Source organism: Chanodichthys erythropterus, chromosome 19, assembly GCF_024489055.1.
Source record: "Chanodichthys erythropterus isolate Z2021 chromosome 19, ASM2448905v1, whole genome shotgun sequence".
In the NCBI taxonomy this organism is placed as follows: Eukaryota; Metazoa; Chordata; class Actinopteri; order Cypriniformes; family Xenocyprididae; genus Chanodichthys; species Chanodichthys erythropterus.
In genome coordinates, this window is record NC_090239.1 from 30,967,229 (window position 1) to 30,983,008 (window position 15,780).

The 15,780-nt window shown below is 50.3% G+C and overlaps 14 non-coding genes across 14 annotated transcripts; all 14 read left to right on the forward strand.

Annotated features, from left to right (window-relative positions):
- Nucleotides 1–730: 730 nt before the first annotated feature.
- Nucleotides 731–812, forward strand: trnal-aag (transfer RNA leucine (anticodon AAG)). Its single transcript has one exon. It is a non-coding gene; the product is annotated as a tRNA-Leu (tRNA).
- A 1,236-nt stretch (nt 813–2,048) lies between these two features.
- Nucleotides 2,049–2,130, forward strand: trnal-aag (transfer RNA leucine (anticodon AAG)). The gene has a single exon. It is a non-coding gene; the product is annotated as a tRNA-Leu (tRNA).
- A 967-nt stretch (nt 2,131–3,097) lies between these two features.
- trnal-aag (transfer RNA leucine (anticodon AAG)) lies at nt 3,098–3,179 on the forward strand. The gene has a single exon. It is a non-coding gene; the product is annotated as a tRNA-Leu (tRNA).
- Nucleotides 3,180–4,149: 970 nt separating this feature from the next.
- trnal-aag (transfer RNA leucine (anticodon AAG)) lies at nt 4,150–4,231 on the forward strand. The gene has a single exon. It is a non-coding gene; the product is annotated as a tRNA-Leu (tRNA).
- Nucleotides 4,232–5,467: 1,236 nt separating this feature from the next.
- trnal-aag (transfer RNA leucine (anticodon AAG)) lies at nt 5,468–5,549 on the forward strand. Its single transcript has one exon. It is a non-coding gene; the product is annotated as a tRNA-Leu (tRNA).
- A 970-nt stretch (nt 5,550–6,519) lies between these two features.
- On the forward strand, nt 6,520–6,601 carry trnal-aag (transfer RNA leucine (anticodon AAG)). The gene has a single exon. It is a non-coding gene; the product is annotated as a tRNA-Leu (tRNA).
- A 967-nt stretch (nt 6,602–7,568) lies between these two features.
- trnal-aag (transfer RNA leucine (anticodon AAG)) lies at nt 7,569–7,650 on the forward strand. The gene has a single exon. It is a non-coding gene; the product is annotated as a tRNA-Leu (tRNA).
- A 970-nt stretch (nt 7,651–8,620) lies between these two features.
- Nucleotides 8,621–8,702, forward strand: trnal-aag (transfer RNA leucine (anticodon AAG)). The gene has a single exon. It is a non-coding gene; the product is annotated as a tRNA-Leu (tRNA).
- Nucleotides 8,703–9,938: 1,236 nt separating this feature from the next.
- Nucleotides 9,939–10,020, forward strand: trnal-aag (transfer RNA leucine (anticodon AAG)). Its single transcript has one exon. It is a non-coding gene; the product is annotated as a tRNA-Leu (tRNA).
- A 967-nt stretch (nt 10,021–10,987) lies between these two features.
- Nucleotides 10,988–11,069, forward strand: trnal-aag (transfer RNA leucine (anticodon AAG)). Its single transcript has one exon. It is a non-coding gene; the product is annotated as a tRNA-Leu (tRNA).
- An 800-nt stretch (nt 11,070–11,869) lies between these two features.
- Nucleotides 11,870–11,951, forward strand: trnal-aag (transfer RNA leucine (anticodon AAG)). The gene has a single exon. It is a non-coding gene; the product is annotated as a tRNA-Leu (tRNA).
- A 967-nt stretch (nt 11,952–12,918) lies between these two features.
- On the forward strand, nt 12,919–13,000 carry trnal-aag (transfer RNA leucine (anticodon AAG)). The gene has a single exon. It is a non-coding gene; the product is annotated as a tRNA-Leu (tRNA).
- Nucleotides 13,001–13,800: 800 nt separating this feature from the next.
- trnal-aag (transfer RNA leucine (anticodon AAG)) lies at nt 13,801–13,882 on the forward strand. Its single transcript has one exon. It is a non-coding gene; the product is annotated as a tRNA-Leu (tRNA).
- Nucleotides 13,883–14,849: 967 nt separating this feature from the next.
- trnal-aag (transfer RNA leucine (anticodon AAG)) lies at nt 14,850–14,931 on the forward strand. Its single transcript has one exon. It is a non-coding gene; the product is annotated as a tRNA-Leu (tRNA).
- The last annotated feature ends 849 nt before the right edge of the window (nt 14,932–15,780 follow it).

Below are 15,780 nucleotides of genomic sequence, written 5' to 3' on the forward strand. Positions count from 1 at the left end.
GCTCCCGTTCTCTTCCTTGGCCGCACTCGACGGGCTTCAGAGCCTCAGTGAAGGTCCACAGCCGAAGCTTGCTCTATTGCTGTAAAACAAATGGGCAGAACGGGGCCCACGAAGAGAGCCCCGACAGGGTAGCGTGGCCGAGGGGTCTAAGGCGAGTCGGGCAGGATGCATCAATCTCTCCCACGACGGTTGTCTCATTGCTAAGGCGGGGTAACTCGTTTCTATCCCTGGGCCCCGCCCTTCGTACAGTGGTTACCAAGTAATCGTGCTTTAATCGTTTACACTTTGAGTCAATGCCCGCATTGTTAGCTTACAATCATAGTAATAACACTTTAAAAATGAATTTGAATGTAATAATAATGTACAGTCTAAAATAATGGAAGCAGCTAACTTGACTCATTGATAGTTTTTGGTGAAATGACAACTACCTCGTGATTTTGAGTTGAACTGCGACACGGCTGGCTGCCATTTTGCAGTAAGGCCTGAAGGCTTTGCTTAGCTGATTCAGGTGTGTTTGATTAGAGATGGAAACTGCAGCTTGCAGGGAGGGGGTGGAGCCTCCAGGAGTGTAACTGCGCACCCCTGTATTTAGGAGGCCTTTCCATCTGTCGAGGAGCTCCTTAAAGGCACGTAGGAATTTCAACGGATGTACTTGTGGCGAAGCGAGACATGATAAAAATGAAATCAATAAATGTCGGCAGAAAATGGCCCATGGAAGGCATTTTCGCATGGTAGCGTGGCCGAGCGGTCTAAGGCGCTGGATTAAGGCTCCAGTCTCTTCGGGGGCGTGGGTTCGAATCCCACCGCTGCCAAGACAGCCTTTTAGAAGGCTCTTGTGGCTGCTATGCCTGAGCAAAAAAGACTGGAGAAGTGACACTGCATGCTCCCGTTCTCTTCCTTGGCCGCACTCGACGGGCTTCAGAGCCTCAGTGAAGGTCCACAGCCGAAGCTTGCTCTATTGCTGTAAAACAAATGGGCAGAACAGGGCCCACGAAGAGAGCCCCGACAGGGTAGCGTGGCCGAGGGGTCTAAGGCGCTGGATTTAGGCTCCAGTCTCTTCGGGGGCGTGGGTTCGAATCCGACTGCTGCCAGCTGTGCTTTTAAAGAGGGCCAGACAGCTTAAGCGTGCTCCGAAAAGGTGCAAAAGTTCTGGGAATAGAAGAAAACGCTTTCCTTGGCAACAGCCAGGGCCTTCAGGGACACGCAAGTCGGGCAGGATGCATCAATCTCTCCCACGACGGTTGTCTCATTGCTAAGGCGGGGTGACTCGTTTCTATCCCTGGGCCCCACCCTTCGTACAGTGGTTACCAAGTAATCGTGCTTTAATCGTTTACACTTTGAGTCAATGCCCGCATTGTTAGCTTACAATCATAGTAACACTTTAAAAACGAATTTGAATGTAATAATAATGTACAGTCTAAAATAATGGAAGCAGCTAACTTGACTCATTGATAGTTTTTGGTGAAATGACAACTACCTCGTGATTTTGAGTTGAACTGCGACACAGCTGGCTGCCATTTTGCAGTAAGGCCTGAAGGCTTTGCTTAGCTGATTCAGGTGTGTTTGATTAGAGATGGAAACTGCAGCTTGCAGGGAGGGGGTGGAGCCTCCAGGAGTGTAACTGCGCACCCCTGTATTTAGGAGGCCTTTACACCTGTCGAGGAGCTGCTTAAAGGCACGTAGGAGTTCCTCTTTGGGGGCGTGGGTTCGAATCCCACCGCTGCCAGCTGTGCTTTTAAAGAGGGCCAGACAGCTTAAGCGTGCTCCGAAAAGGTGCAAAAGTTCTGGGAATAGAAGAAAACGCTTTCCTTGGCAACAGCCAGGGCCTTCAGGGACACGCAAGTCGGGCAGGATGCATCAATCTCTCCCACGACGGTTGTCTGATTACTAAGGTGGGGTGACTCGTTCCTACCCCTGGGCCCCGCCCTTCGTACGTGGGTTACCAATTAATCTAATTTCAACGGATGTACTTGTGGCAAAGCAAGACATGGTAAAAATGAAATCAATAAATGTAGGCAGAAAATGGCCCATGGAAGACATTCCTGCACGGTAGCGTGGCCGAGCGGTCTAAGGCGCTGGATTAAGGCTCCAGTCTCTTCGGGGGCGTGGGTTCGAATCCCACCGCTGCCAAGACAGCCTTTTACAAGGCTCTTTTGGCTGCTAAGCCTGAACAAAAAAGACTGGAGAAGTGACACTGCATGCTCCCGTTCTCTTCCTTGGCCGCACTCGACGGGCTTCAGAGCCTCAGTGAAGGTCCACAGCCGAAGCTTGCTCTATTGCTGTAAAACAAATGGGCAGAACGGGGCCCACGAAGAGAGCCCCGACAGGGTAGCGTGGCCGAGGGGTCTAAGGTGCTGGATTTAGGCTCCAGTCTCTTCGGGGGCGTGGGTTCGAATCCAACCGCTGCAAGCTGTGCTTTTAAAGAGGGCCAGACAGCTTAAGCGTGCTCCGAAAAGGTGCAAAAGTTCTGGGAATAGAAGAAAACGTTTTCCTTGGCAACAGCCAGGGCCTTCAGGGACACGCAAGTCGGGCAGGATGCATCAATCTCTCCCACGACGGTTGTCTCATTGCGAAGGCGGGGTGACTCGTTCCTATCCCTGGGCCCCACCCTTCGTACAGTGGTTACCAAGTAATCGTGCTTTAATCGTTTACACTTTGAGTCAATGCCCGCATTGTTAGCTTACAATCATAGTAACACTTTAAAAACGAATTTGAATGTAATAATAATGTACAGTCTAAAATAATGGAAGCAGCTAACTTGACTCATTGATAGTTTTTGGTGAAATGACAACTACCTCGTGATTTTGAGTTGAACTGCGACACAGCTGGCTGCCATTTTGCAGTAAGGCCTGAAGGCTTTGCTTAGCTGATTCAGGTGTGTTTGATTAGAGATGGAAACTGCAGCTTGCAGGGAGGGGGTGGAGCCTCCAGGAGTGTAACTGCGCACCCCTGTATTTAGGAGGCCTTTCCACCTGTCGAGGAGCTCCTTAAAGGCACGTAGGAATTTCAACGGATGTACTTGTGGCGAAGCAAGACATGATAAAAATGAAATCAAAAAATGTAGGCGGAAAATGGCCCATGGAAGGCATTTTAGCATGGTAGCGTGGCCGAGCGGTCTAAGGCGCTGGATTAAGGCTCCAGTCTCTTCGGGGGCGTGGGTTCGAATCCCACCGCTGCCAAGACAGCCTTTTAGAAGGCTCTTGTGGCTGCTATGCCTGAGCAAAAAAGACTGGAGAAGTGACACTGCATGCTCCCGTTCTCTTCCTTGGCCGCACTCGACGGGCTTCAGAGCCTCAGTGAAGGTCCACAGCTGAAGCTTGCTCTATTGCTGTAAAACAAATGGGCAGAACAGGGCCCACGAAGAGAGCCCCGACAGGGTAGCGTGGCCAAGGGGTCTAAGGCGCTGGATTTAGGCTCCAGTCTCTTCGGGGGCGTGGGTTCGAATCCGACTGCTGCCAGCTGTGCTTTTAAAGAGGGCCAGACAGCTTAAGCGTGCTCCGAAAAGGTGCAAAAGTTCTGGGAATAGAAGAAAACGCTTTCCTTGGCAACAGCCAGGGCCTTCAGGGACACGCAAGTCGGGCAGGATGCATCAATCTCTCCCACGACGGTTGTCTCATTGCTAAGGCGGGGTAACTCGTTTCTATCCCTGGGCCCCGCCCTTCGTACAGTGGTTACCAAGTAATCGTGCTTTAATCGTTTACACTTTGAGTCAATGCCCGCATTGTTAGCTTACAATCATAGTAATAACACTTTAAAAATGAATTTGAATGTAATAATAATGTACAGTCTAAAATAATGGAAGCAGCTAACTTGACTCATTGATAGTTTTTGGTGAAATGACAACTACCTCGTGATTTTGAGTTGAACTGCGACACGGCTGGCTGCCATTTTGCAGTAAGGCCTGAAGGCTTTGCTTAGCTGATTCAGGTGTGTTTGATTAGAGATGGAAACTGCAGCTTGCAGGGAGGGGGTGGAGCCTCCAGGAGTGTAACTGCGCACCCCTGTATTTAGGAGGCCTTTCCATCTGTCGAGGAGCTCCTTAAAGGCACGTAGGAATTTCAACGGATGTACTTGTGGCGAAGCGAGACATGATAAAAATGAAATCAATAAATGTCGGCAGAAAATGGCCCATGGAAGGCATTTTCGCATGGTAGCGTGGCCGAGCGGTCTAAGGCGCTGGATTAAGGCTCCAGTCTCTTCGGGGGCGTGGGTTCGAATCCCACCGCTGCCAAGACAGCCTTTTAGAAGGCTCTTGTGGCTGCTATGCCTGAGCAAAAAAGACTGGAGAAGTGACACTGCATGCTCCCGTTCTCTTCCTTGGCCGCACTCGACGGGCTTCAGAGCCTCAGTGAAGGTCCACAGCCGAAGCTTGCTCTATTGCTGTAAAACAAATGGGCAGAACGGGGCCCACGAAGAGAGCCCCGACAGGGTAGCGTGGCCGAGGGGTCTAAGGCGCTGGATTTAGGCTCCAGTCTCTTCGGGGGCGTGGGTTCGAATCCGACTGCTGCCAGCTGTGCTTTTAAAGAGGGCCAGACAGCTTAAGCGTGCTCCGAAAAGGTGCAAAAGTTCTGGGAATAGAAGAAAACGCTTTCCTTGGCAACAGCCAGGGCCTTCAGGGACACGCAAGTCGGGCAGGATGCATCAATCTCTCCCACGACGGTTGTCTCATTGCTAAGGCGGGGTGACTCGTTTCTATCCCTGGGCCCCACCCTTCGTACAGTGGTTACCAAGTAATCGTGCTTTAATCGTTTACACTTTGAGTCAATGCCCGCATTGTTAGCTTACAATCATAGTAACACTTTAAAAACGAATTTGAATGTAATAATAATGTACAGTCTAAAATAATGGAAGCAGCTAACTTGACTCATTGATAGTTTTTGGTGAAATGACAACTACCTCGTGATTTTGAGTTGAACTGCGACACAGCTGGCTGCCATTTTGCAGTAAGGCCTGAAGGCTTTGCTTAGCTGATTCAGGTGTGTTTGATTAGAGATGGAAACTGCAGCTTGCAGGGAGGGGGTGGAGCCTCCAGGAGTGTAACTGCGCACCCCTGTATTTAGGAGGCCTTTACACCTGTCGAGGAGCTGCTTAAAGGCACGTAGGAGTTCCTCTTCGGGGGCGTGGGTTCGAATCCCACCGCTGCCAGCTGTGCTTTTAAAGAGGGCCAGACAGCTTAAGCATGCTCCGAAAAGGTGCAAAAGTTCTGGGAATAGAAGAAAATGCTTTCCTTGGCAACAGCCAGGGCCTTCAGGGACACGCAAGTCGGGCAGGATGCATCAATCTCTCCCACGACGGTTGTCTGATTACTAAGGTGGGGTGACTCGTTCCTACCCCTGGGCCCCGCCCTTCGTACGTGGGTTACCAATTAATCTAATTTCAACGGATGTACTTGTGGCAAAGCATGACATGGTAAAAATGAAATTAATAAATGTAGGCGGAAAATGGCCCATGGAAGGCATTTTCGCATGGTAGCGTGGCCGAGCTGTCTAAGGCGCTGGATTAAGGCTCCAGTCTCTTCGGGGGCGTGGGTTCGAATCCCACCGCTGCCAAGACAGCCTTTTAGAAGGCTCTTGTGGCTGCTATGCCTGAGCAAAAAAGACTGGAGAAGTGACACTGCATGCTCCCGTTCTCTTCCTTGGCCGCACTCGACGGGCTTCAGAGCCTCAGTGAAGGTCCAAAGCCGAAGCTTGCTCTATTGCTGTAAAACAAATGGGCAGATCGGGGCCCACGAAGAGAGCCCCCACAGGGTAGCGTGGCCGAGGGGTCTAAGGTGCTGGATTTAGGCTCCAGTCTCTTCGGGGGCGTGGGTTCGAATCCAACCGCTGCAAGCTGTGCTTTTAAAGAGGGCCAGACAGCTTAAGCGTGCTCCGAAAAGGTGCAAAAGTTCTGGGAATAGAAGAAAACACTTTCCTTGGCAACAGCCAGGGCCTTCAGGGACACGCAAGTCGGGCAGGATGCATCAATCTCTCCCACGACGGTTGTCTCATTACTAAGGCGGGGTGACTCGTTTCTATCCCTGGGCCCCACCCTTCGTACAGTGGTTACCAAGTAATCGTGCTTTAATCGTTTACACTTTGAGTCAATGCCCGCATTGTTAGCTTACAATCATAGTAATAACACTTTAAAAATGAATTTGAATGTAATAATAATGTACAGTCTAAAATAATGGAAGCAGCTAACTTGACTCATTGATAGTTTTTGGTGAAATGACAACTACCTCGTGATTTTGAGTTGAACTGCGACACAGCTGGCTGCCATTTTGCAGTAAGGCCTGAAGGCTTTGCTTAGCTGATTCAGGTGTGTTTGATTAGAGATGGAAACTGCAGCTTGCAGGGAGGGGGTGGAGCCTCCAGGAGTGTAACTGCGCACCCCTGTATTTAGGAGGCCTTTCCACCTGTCGAGGAGCTCCTTAAAGGCACGTAGGAATTTCAACGGATGTACTTGTGGCGAAGCAAGACATGATAAAAATGAAATCAAAAAATGTAGGCAGAAAATGGCCCATGGAAGGCATTTTAGCATGGTAGCGTGGCCGAGCGGTCTAAGGCGCTGGATTAAGGCTCCAGTCTCTTCGGGGGCGTGGGTTCGAATCCCACCGCTGCCAAGACAGCCTTTTAGAAGGCTCTTGTGGCTGCTATGCCTGAGCAAAAAAGACTGGAGAAGTGACACTGCATGCTCCCGTTCTCTTCCTTGGCCGCACTCGACGGGCTTCAGAGCCTCAGTGAAGGTCCACAGCCGAAGCTTGCTCTATTGCTGTAAAACAAATGGGCAGAACGGGGCCCACGAAGAGAGCCCCGACAGGGTAGCGTGGCCGAGGGGTCTAAGGCGCTGGATTTAGGCTCCAGTCTCTTCGGGGGCGTGGGTTCGAATCCGACTGCTGCCAGCTGTGCTTTTAAAGAGGGCCAGACAGCTTAAGCGTGCTCCGAAAAGGTGCAAAAGTTCTGGGAATAGAAGAAAACGCTTTCCTTGGCAACAGCCAGGGCCTTCAGGGACACGCAAGTCGGGCAGGATGCATCAATCTCTCCCACGACGGTTGTCTCATTGCTAAGGCGGGGTGACTCGTTTCTATCCCTGGGCCCCACCCTTCGTACAGTGGTTACCAAGTAATCGTGCTTTAATCGTTTACACTTTGAGTCAATGCCCGCATTGTTAGCTTACAATCATAGTAACACTTTAAAAACGAATTTGAATGTAATAATAATGTACAGTCTAAAATAATGGAAGCAGCTAACTTGACTCATTGATAGTTTTTGGTGAAATGACAACTACCTCGTGATTTTGAGTTGAACTGCGACACAGCTGGCTGCCATTTTGCAGTAAGGCCTGAAGGCTTTGCTTAGCTGATTCAGGTGTGTTTGATTAGAGATGGAAACTGCAGCTTGCAGGGAGGGGGTGGAGCCTCCAGGAGTGTAACTGCGCACCCCTGTATTTAGGAGGCCTTTCCACCTGTCGAGGAGCTCCTTAAAGGCACGTAGGAATTTCAACGGATGTACTTGTGGCGAAGCGAGACATGATAAAAATGAAATCAATAAATGTCGGCAGAAAATGGCCCATGGAAGGCATTTTCGCATGGTAGCGTGGCCGAGCGGTCTAAGGCGCTGGATTAAGGCTCCAGTCTCTTCGGGGGCGTGGGTTCGAATCCCACCGCTGCCAAGACAGCCTTTTAGAAGGCTCTTGTGGCTGCTATGCCTGAGCAAAAAAGACTGGAGAAGTGACACTGCATGCTCCCGTTCTCTTCCTTGGCCGCACTCGACGGGCTTCAGAGCCTCAGTGAAGGTCCACAGCCGAAGCTTGCTCTATTGCTGTAAAACAAATGGGCAGAACGGGGCCCACGAAGAGAGCCCCGACAGGGTAGCGTGGCCGAGGGGTCTAAGGCGCTGGATTTAGGCTCCAGTCTCTTCGGGGGCGTGGGTTCGAATCCGACTGCTGCCAGCTGTGCTTTTAAAGAGGGCCAGACAGCTTAAGCGTGCTCCGAAAAGGTGCAAAAGTTCTGGGAATAGAAGAAAACGCTTTCCTTGGCAACAGCCAGGGCCTTCAGGGACACGCAAGTCGGGCAGGATGCATCAATCTCTCCCACGACGGTTGTCTCATTGCTAAGGCGGGGTGACTCGTTTCTATCCCTGGGCCCCACCCTTCGTACAGTGGTTACCAAGTAATCGTGCTTTAATCGTTTACACTTTGAGTCAATGCCCGCATTGTTAGCTTACAATCATAGTAATAACACTTTAAAAATGAATTTGAATGTAATAATAATGTACAGTCTAAAATAATGGAAGCAGCTAACTTGACTCATTGATAGTTTTTGGTGAAATGACAACTACCTCGTGATTTTGAGTTGAACTGCGACACAGCTGGCTGCCATTTTGCAGTAAGGCCTGAAGGCTTTGCTTAGCTGATTCAGGTGTGTTTGATTAGAGATGGAAACTGCAGCTTGCAGGGAGGGGGTGGAGCCTCCAGGAGTGTAACTGCGCACCCCTGTATTTAGGAGGCCTTTCCACCTGTCGAGGAGCTCCTTAAAGGCACGTAGGAATTTCAACGGATGTACTTGTGGCGAAGCAAGACATGATAAAAATGAAATCAATAAATGTAGGCAGAAAATGGCCCATGGAAGGCATTTTCGCATGGTAGCGTGGCCGAGCGGTCTAAGGCGCTGGATTAAGGCTCCAGTCTCTTCGGGGGCGTGGGTTCGAATCCCACCGCTGCCAAGACAGCCTTTTAGAAGGCTCTTGTGGCTGCTATGCCTGAGCAAAAAAGACTGGAGAAGTGACACTGCATGCTCCCGTTCTCTTCCTTGGCCGCACTCGACGGGCTTCAGAGCCTCAGTGAAGGTCCACAGCCGAAGCTTGCTCTATTGCTGTAAAACAAATGGGCAGAACAGGGCCCACGAAGAGAGCCCCGACAGGGTAGCGTGGCCGAGGGGTCTAAGGCGCTGGATTTAGGCTCCAGTCTCTTCGGGGGCGTGGGTTCGAATCCGACTGCTGCCAGCTGTGCTTTTAAAGAGGGCCAGACAGCTTAAGCGTGCTCCGAAAAGGTGCAAAAGTTCTGGGAATAGAAGAAAACGCTTTCCTTGGCAACAGCCAGGGCCTTCAGGGACACGCAAGTCGGGCAGGATGCATCAATCTCTCCCACGACGGTTGTCTCATTGCTAAGGCGGGGTGACTCGTTTCTATCCCTGGGCCCCACCCTTCGTACAGTGGTTACCAAGTAATCGTGCTTTAATCGTTTACACTTTGAGTCAATGCCCGCATTGTTAGCTTACAATCATAGTAACACTTTAAAAACGAATTTGAATGTAATAATAATGTACAGTCTAAAATAATGGAAGCAGCTAACTTGACTCATTGATAGTTTTTGGTGAAATGACAACTACCTCGTGATTTTGAGTTGAACTGCGACACAGCTGGCTGCCATTTTGCAGTAAGGCCTGAAGGCTTTGCTTAGCTGATTCAGGTGTGTTTGATTAGAGATGGAAACTGCAGCTTGCAGGGAGGGGGTGGAGCCTCCAGGAGTGTAACTGCGCACCCCTGTATTTAGGAGGCCTTTACACCTGTCGAGGAGCTGCTTAAAGGCACGTAGGAGTTCCTCTTCGGGGGCGTGGGTTCGAATCCCACCGCTGCCAGCTGTGCTTTTAAAGAGGGCCAGACAGCTTAAGCGTGCTCCGAAAAGGTGCAAAAGTTCTGGGAATAGAAGAAAACGCTTTCCTTGGCAACAGCCAGGGCCTTCAGGGACACGCAAGTCGGGCAGGATGCATCAATCTCTCCCACGACGGTTGTCTGATTACTAAGGTGGGGTGACTCGTTCCTACCCCTGGGCCCCGCCCTTCGTACGTGGGTTACCAATTAATCTAATTTCAACGGATGTACTTGTGGCAAAGCAAGACATGGTAAAAATGAAATCAATAAATGTAGGCAGAAAATGGCCCATGGAAGACATTCCTGCACGGTAGCGTGGCCGAGCGGTCTAAGGCGCTGGATTAAGGCTCCAGTCTCTTCGGGGGCGTGGGTTCGAATCCCACCGCTGCCAAGACAGCCTTTTACAAGGCTCTTTTGGCTGCTAAGCCTGAACAAAAAAGACTGGAGAAGTGACACTGCATGCTCCCGTTCTCTTCCTTGGCCGCACTCGACGGGCTTCAGAGCCTCAGTGAAGGTCCACAGCCGAAGCTTGCTCTATTGCTGTAAAACAAATGGGCAGAACGGGGCCCACGAAGAGAGCCCCGACAGGGTAGCGTGGCCGAGGGGTCTAAGGTGCTGGATTTAGGCTCCAGTCTCTTCGGGGGCGTGGGTTCGAATCCAACCGCTGCAAGCTGTGCTTTTAAAGAGGGCCAGACAGCTTAAGCGTGCTCCGAAAAGGTGCAAAAGTTCTGGGAATAGAAGAAAACGTTTTCCTTGGCAACAGCCAGGGCCTTCAGGGACACGCAAGTCGGGCAGGATGCATCAATCTCTCCCACGACGGTTGTCTCATTGCGAAGGCGGGGTGACTCGTTCCTATCCCTGGGCCCCACCCTTCGTACAGTGGTTACCAAGTAATCGTGCTTTAATCGTTTACACTTTGAGTCAATGCCCGCATTGTTAGCTTACAATCATAGTAACACTTTAAAAACGAATTTGAATGTAATAATAATGTACAGTCTAAAATAATGGAAGCAGCTAACTTGACTCATTGATAGTTTTTGGTGAAATGACAACTACCTCGTGATTTTGAGTTGAACTGCGACACAGCTGGCTGCCATTTTGCAGTAAGGCCTGAAGGCTTTGCTTAGCTGATTCAGGTGTGTTTGATTAGAGATGGAAACTGCAGCTTGCAGGGAGGGGGTGGAGCCTCCAGGAGTGTAACTGCGCACCCCTGTATTTAGGAGGCCTTTCCACCTGTCGAGGAGCTCCTTAAAGGCACGTAGGAATTTCAACGGATGTACTTGTGGCGAAGCAAGACATGATAAAAATGAAATCAAAAAATGTAGGCGGAAAATGGCCCATGGAAGGCATTTTAGCATGGTAGCGTGGCCGAGCGGTCTAAGGCGCTGGATTAAGGCTCCAGTCTCTTCGGGGGCGTGGGTTCGAATCCCACCGCTGCCAAGACAGCCTTTTAGAAGGCTCTTGTGGCTGCTATGCCTGAGCAAAAAAGACTGGAGAAGTGACACTGCATGCTCCCGTTCTCTTCCTTGGCCGCACTCGACGGGCTTCAGAGCCTCAGTGAAGGTCCACAGCCGAAGCTTGCTCTATTGCTGTAAAACAAATGGGCAGAACGGGGCCCACGAAGAGAGCCCCGACAGGGTAGCGTGGCCGAGGGGTCTAAGGCGAGTCGGGCAGGATGCATCAATCTCTCCCACGACGGTTGTCTCATTGCTAAGGCGGGGTAACTCGTTTCTATCCCTGGGCCCCGCCCTTCGTACAGTGGTTACCAAGTAATCGTGCTTTAATCGTTTACACTTTGAGTCAATGCCCGCATTGTTAGCTTACAATCATAGTAATAACACTTTAAAAATGAATTTGAATGTAATAATAATGTACAGTCTAAAATAATGGAAGCAGCTAACTTGACTCATTGATAGTTTTTGGTGAAATGACAACTACCTCGTGATTTTGAGTTGAACTGCGACACGGCTGGCTGCCATTTTGCAGTAAGGCCTGAAGGCTTTGCTTAGCTGATTCAGGTGTGTTTGATTAGAGATGGAAACTGCAGCTTGCAGGGAGGGGGTGGAGCCTCCAGGAGTGTAACTGCGCACCCCTGTATTTAGGAGGCCTTTCCATCTGTCGAGGAGCTCCTTAAAGGCACGTAGGAATTTCAACGGATGTACTTGTGGCGAAGCGAGACATGATAAAAATGAAATCAATAAATGTCGGCAGAAAATGGCCCATGGAAGGCATTTTCGCATGGTAGCGTGGCCGAGCGGTCTAAGGCGCTGGATTAAGGCTCCAGTCTCTTCGGGGGCGTGGGTTCGAATCCCACCGCTGCCAAGACAGCCTTTTAGAAGGCTCTTGTGGCTGCTATGCCTGAGCAAAAAAGACTGGAGAAGTGACACTGCATGCTCCCGTTCTCTTCCTTGGCCGCACTCGACGGGCTTCAGAGCCTCAGTGAAGGTCCACAGCCGAAGCTTGCTCTATTGCTGTAAAACAAATGGGCAGAACAGGGCCCACGAAGAGAGCCCCGACAGGGTAGCGTGGCCGAGGGGTCTAAGGCGCTGGATTTAGGCTCCAGTCTCTTCGGGGGCGTGGGTTCGAATCCGACTGCTGCCAGCTGTGCTTTTAAAGAGGGCCAGACAGCTTAAGCGTGCTCCGAAAAGGTGCAAAAGTTCTGGGAATAGAAGAAAACGCTTTCCTTGGCAACAGCCAGGGCCTTCAGGGACACGCAAGTCGGGCAGGATGCATCAATCTCTCCCACGACGGTTGTCTCATTGCTAAGGCGGGGTGACTCGTTTCTATCCCTGGGCCCCACCCTTCGTACAGTGGTTACCAAGTAATCGTGCTTTAATCGTTTACACTTTGAGTCAATGCCCGCATTGTTAGCTTACAATCATAGTAACACTTTAAAAACGAATTTGAATGTAATAATAATGTACAGTCTAAAATAATGGAAGCAGCTAACTTGACTCATTGATAGTTTTTGGTGAAATGACAACTACCTCGTGATTTTGAGTTGAACTGCGACACAGCTGGCTGCCATTTTGCAGTAAGGCCTGAAGGCTTTGCTTAGCTGATTCAGGTGTGTTTGATTAGAGATGGAAACTGCAGCTTGCAGGGAGGGGGTGGAGCCTCCAGGAGTGTAACTGCGCACCCCTGTATTTAGGAGGCCTTTCCACCTGTCGAGGAGCTCCTTAAAGGCACGTAGGAATTTCAACGGATGTACTTGTGGCGAAGCAAGACATGATAAAAATGAAATCAATAAATGTCGGCAGAAAATGGCCCATGGAAGGCATTTTCGCATGGTAGCGTGGCCGAGCGGTCTAAGGCGCTGGATTAAGGCTCCAGTCTCTTCGGGGGCGTGGGTTCGAATCCCACCGCTGCCAAGACAGCCTTTTAGAAGGCTCTTGTGGCTGCTATGCCTGAGCAAAAAAGACTGGAGAAGTGACACTGCATGCTCCCGTTCTCTTCCTTGGCCGCACTCGACGGGCTTCAGAGCCTCAGTGAAGGTCCACAGCCGAAGCTTGCTCTATTGCTGTAAAACAAATGGGCAGAACGGGGCCCACGAAGAGAGCCCCGACAGGGTAGCGTGGCCGAGGGGTCTAAGGCGAGTCGGGCAGGATGCATCAATCTCTCCCACGACGGTTGTCTCATTGCTAAGGCGGGGTGACTTGTTTCTATCCCTGGGCCCCGCCCTTCGTACAGTGGTTACCAAGTAATCGTGCTTTAATCGTTTACACTTTGAGTCAATGCCCGCATTGTTAGCTTACAATCATAGTAATAACACTTTAAAAATGAATTTGAATGTAATAATAATGTACAGTCTAAAATAATGGAAGCAGCTAACTTGACTCATTGATAGTTTTTGGTGAAATGACAACTACCTCGTGATTTTGAGTTGAACTGCGACACGGCTGGCTGCCATTTTGCAGTAAGGCCTGAAGGCTTTGCTTAGCTGATTCAGGTGTGTTTGATTAGAGATGGAAACTGCAGCTTGCAGGGAGGGGGTGGAGCCTCCAGGAGTGTAACTGCGCACCCCTGTATTTAGGAGGCCTTTCCATCTGTCGAGGAGCTCCTTAAAGGCACGTAGGAATTTCAACGGATGTACTTGTGGCGAAGCGAGACATGATAAAAATGAAATCAATAAATGTCGGCAGAAAATGGCCCATGGAAGGCATTTTCGCATGGTAGCGTGGCCGAGCGGTCTAAGGCGCTGGATTAAGGCTCCAGTCTCTTCGGGGGCGTGGGTTCGAATCCCACCGCTGCCAAGACAGCCTTTTAGAAGGCTCTTGTGGCTGCTATGCCTGAGCAAAAAAGACTGGAGAAGTGACACTGCATGCTCCCGTTCTCTTCCTTGGCCGCACTCGACGGGCTTCAGAGCCTCAGTGAAGGTCCACAGCCGAAGCTTGCTCTATTGCTGTAAAACAAATGGGCAGAACGGGGCCCACGAAGAGAGCCCCGACAGGGTAGCGTGGCCGAGGGGTCTAAGGCGCTGGATTTAGGCTCCAGTCTCTTCGGGGGCGTGGGTTCGAATCCGACTGCTGCCAGCTGTGCTTTTAAAGAGGGCCAGACAGCTTAAGCGTGCTCCGAAAAGGTGCAAAAGTTCTGGGAATAGAAGAAAACGCTTTCCTTGGCAACAGCCAGGGCCTTCAGGGACACGCAAGTCGGGCAGGATGCATCAATCTCTCCCACGACGGTTGTCTCATTGCTAAGGCGGGGTGACTCGTTTCTATCCCTGGGCCCCACCCTTCGTACAGTGGTTACCAAGTAATCGTGCTTTAATCGTTTACACTTTGAGTCAATGCCCGCATTGTTAGCTTACAATCATAGTAACACTTTAAAAACGAATTTGAATGTAATAATAATGTACAGTCTAAAATAATGGAAGCAGCTAACTTGACTCATTGATAGTTTTTGGTGAAATGACAACTACCTCGTGATTTTGAGTTGAACTGCGACACAGCTGGCTGCCATTTTGCAGTAAGGCCTGAAGGCTTTGCTTAGCTGATTCAGGTGTGTTTGATTAGAGATGGAAACTGCAGCTTGCAGGGAGGGGGTGGAGCCTCCAGGAGTGTAACTGCGCACCCCTGTATTTAGGAGGCCTTTCCACCTGTCGAGGAGCTCCTTAAAGGCACGTAGGAATTTCAACGGATGTACTTGTGGCGAAGCAAGACATGATAAAAATGAAATCAAAAAATGTAGGCGGAAAATGGCCCATGGAAGGCATTTTAGCATGGTAGCGTGGCCGAGCGGTCTAAGGCGCTGGATTAAGGCTCCAGTCTCTTCGGGGGCGTGGGTTCGAATCCCACCGCTGCCAAGACAGCCTTTTAGAAGGCTCTTGTGGCTGCTATGCCTGAGCAAAAAAGACTGGAGAAGTGACACTGCATGCTCCCGTTCTCTTCCTTGGCCGCACTCGACGGGCTTCAGAGCCTCAGTGAAGGTCCACAGCCGAAGCTTGCTCTATTGCTGTAAAACAAATGGGCAGAACGGGGCCCACGAAGAGAGCCCCGACAGGGTAGCGTGGCCGAGGGGTCTAAGGTGCTGGATTTAGGCTCCAGTCTCTTCGGGGGCGTGGGTTCGAATCCAACCGCTGCAAGCTGTGCTTTTAAAGAGGGCCAGACAGCTTAAGCGTGCTCCGAAAAGGTGCAAAAGTTCTGGGAATAGAAGAAAACGTTTTCCTTGGCAACAGCCAGGGCCTTCAGGGACACGCAAGTCGGGCAGGATGCATCAATCTCTCCCACGACGGTTGTCTCATTGCTAAGGCGGGGTGACTTGTTTCTATCCCTGGGCCCCGCCCTTCGTACAGTGGTTACCAAGTAATCGTGCTTTAATCGTTTACACTTTGAGTCAATGCCCGCATTGTTAGCTTACAATCATAGTAATAACACTTTAAAAATGAATTTGAATGTAATAATAATGTACAGTCTAAAATAATGGAAGCAGCTAACTTGACTCATTGATAGTTTTTGGTGAAATGACAACTACCTCGTGATTTTGAGTTGAACTGCGACACGGCTGGCTGCCATTTTGCAGTAAGGCCTGAAGGCTTTGCTTAGCTGATTCAGGTGTGTTTGATTAGAGATGGAAACTGCAGCTTGCAGGGAGGGGGTGGAGCCTCCAGGAGTGTAACTGCGCACCCCTGTATTTAGGAGGCCTTTCCATCTGT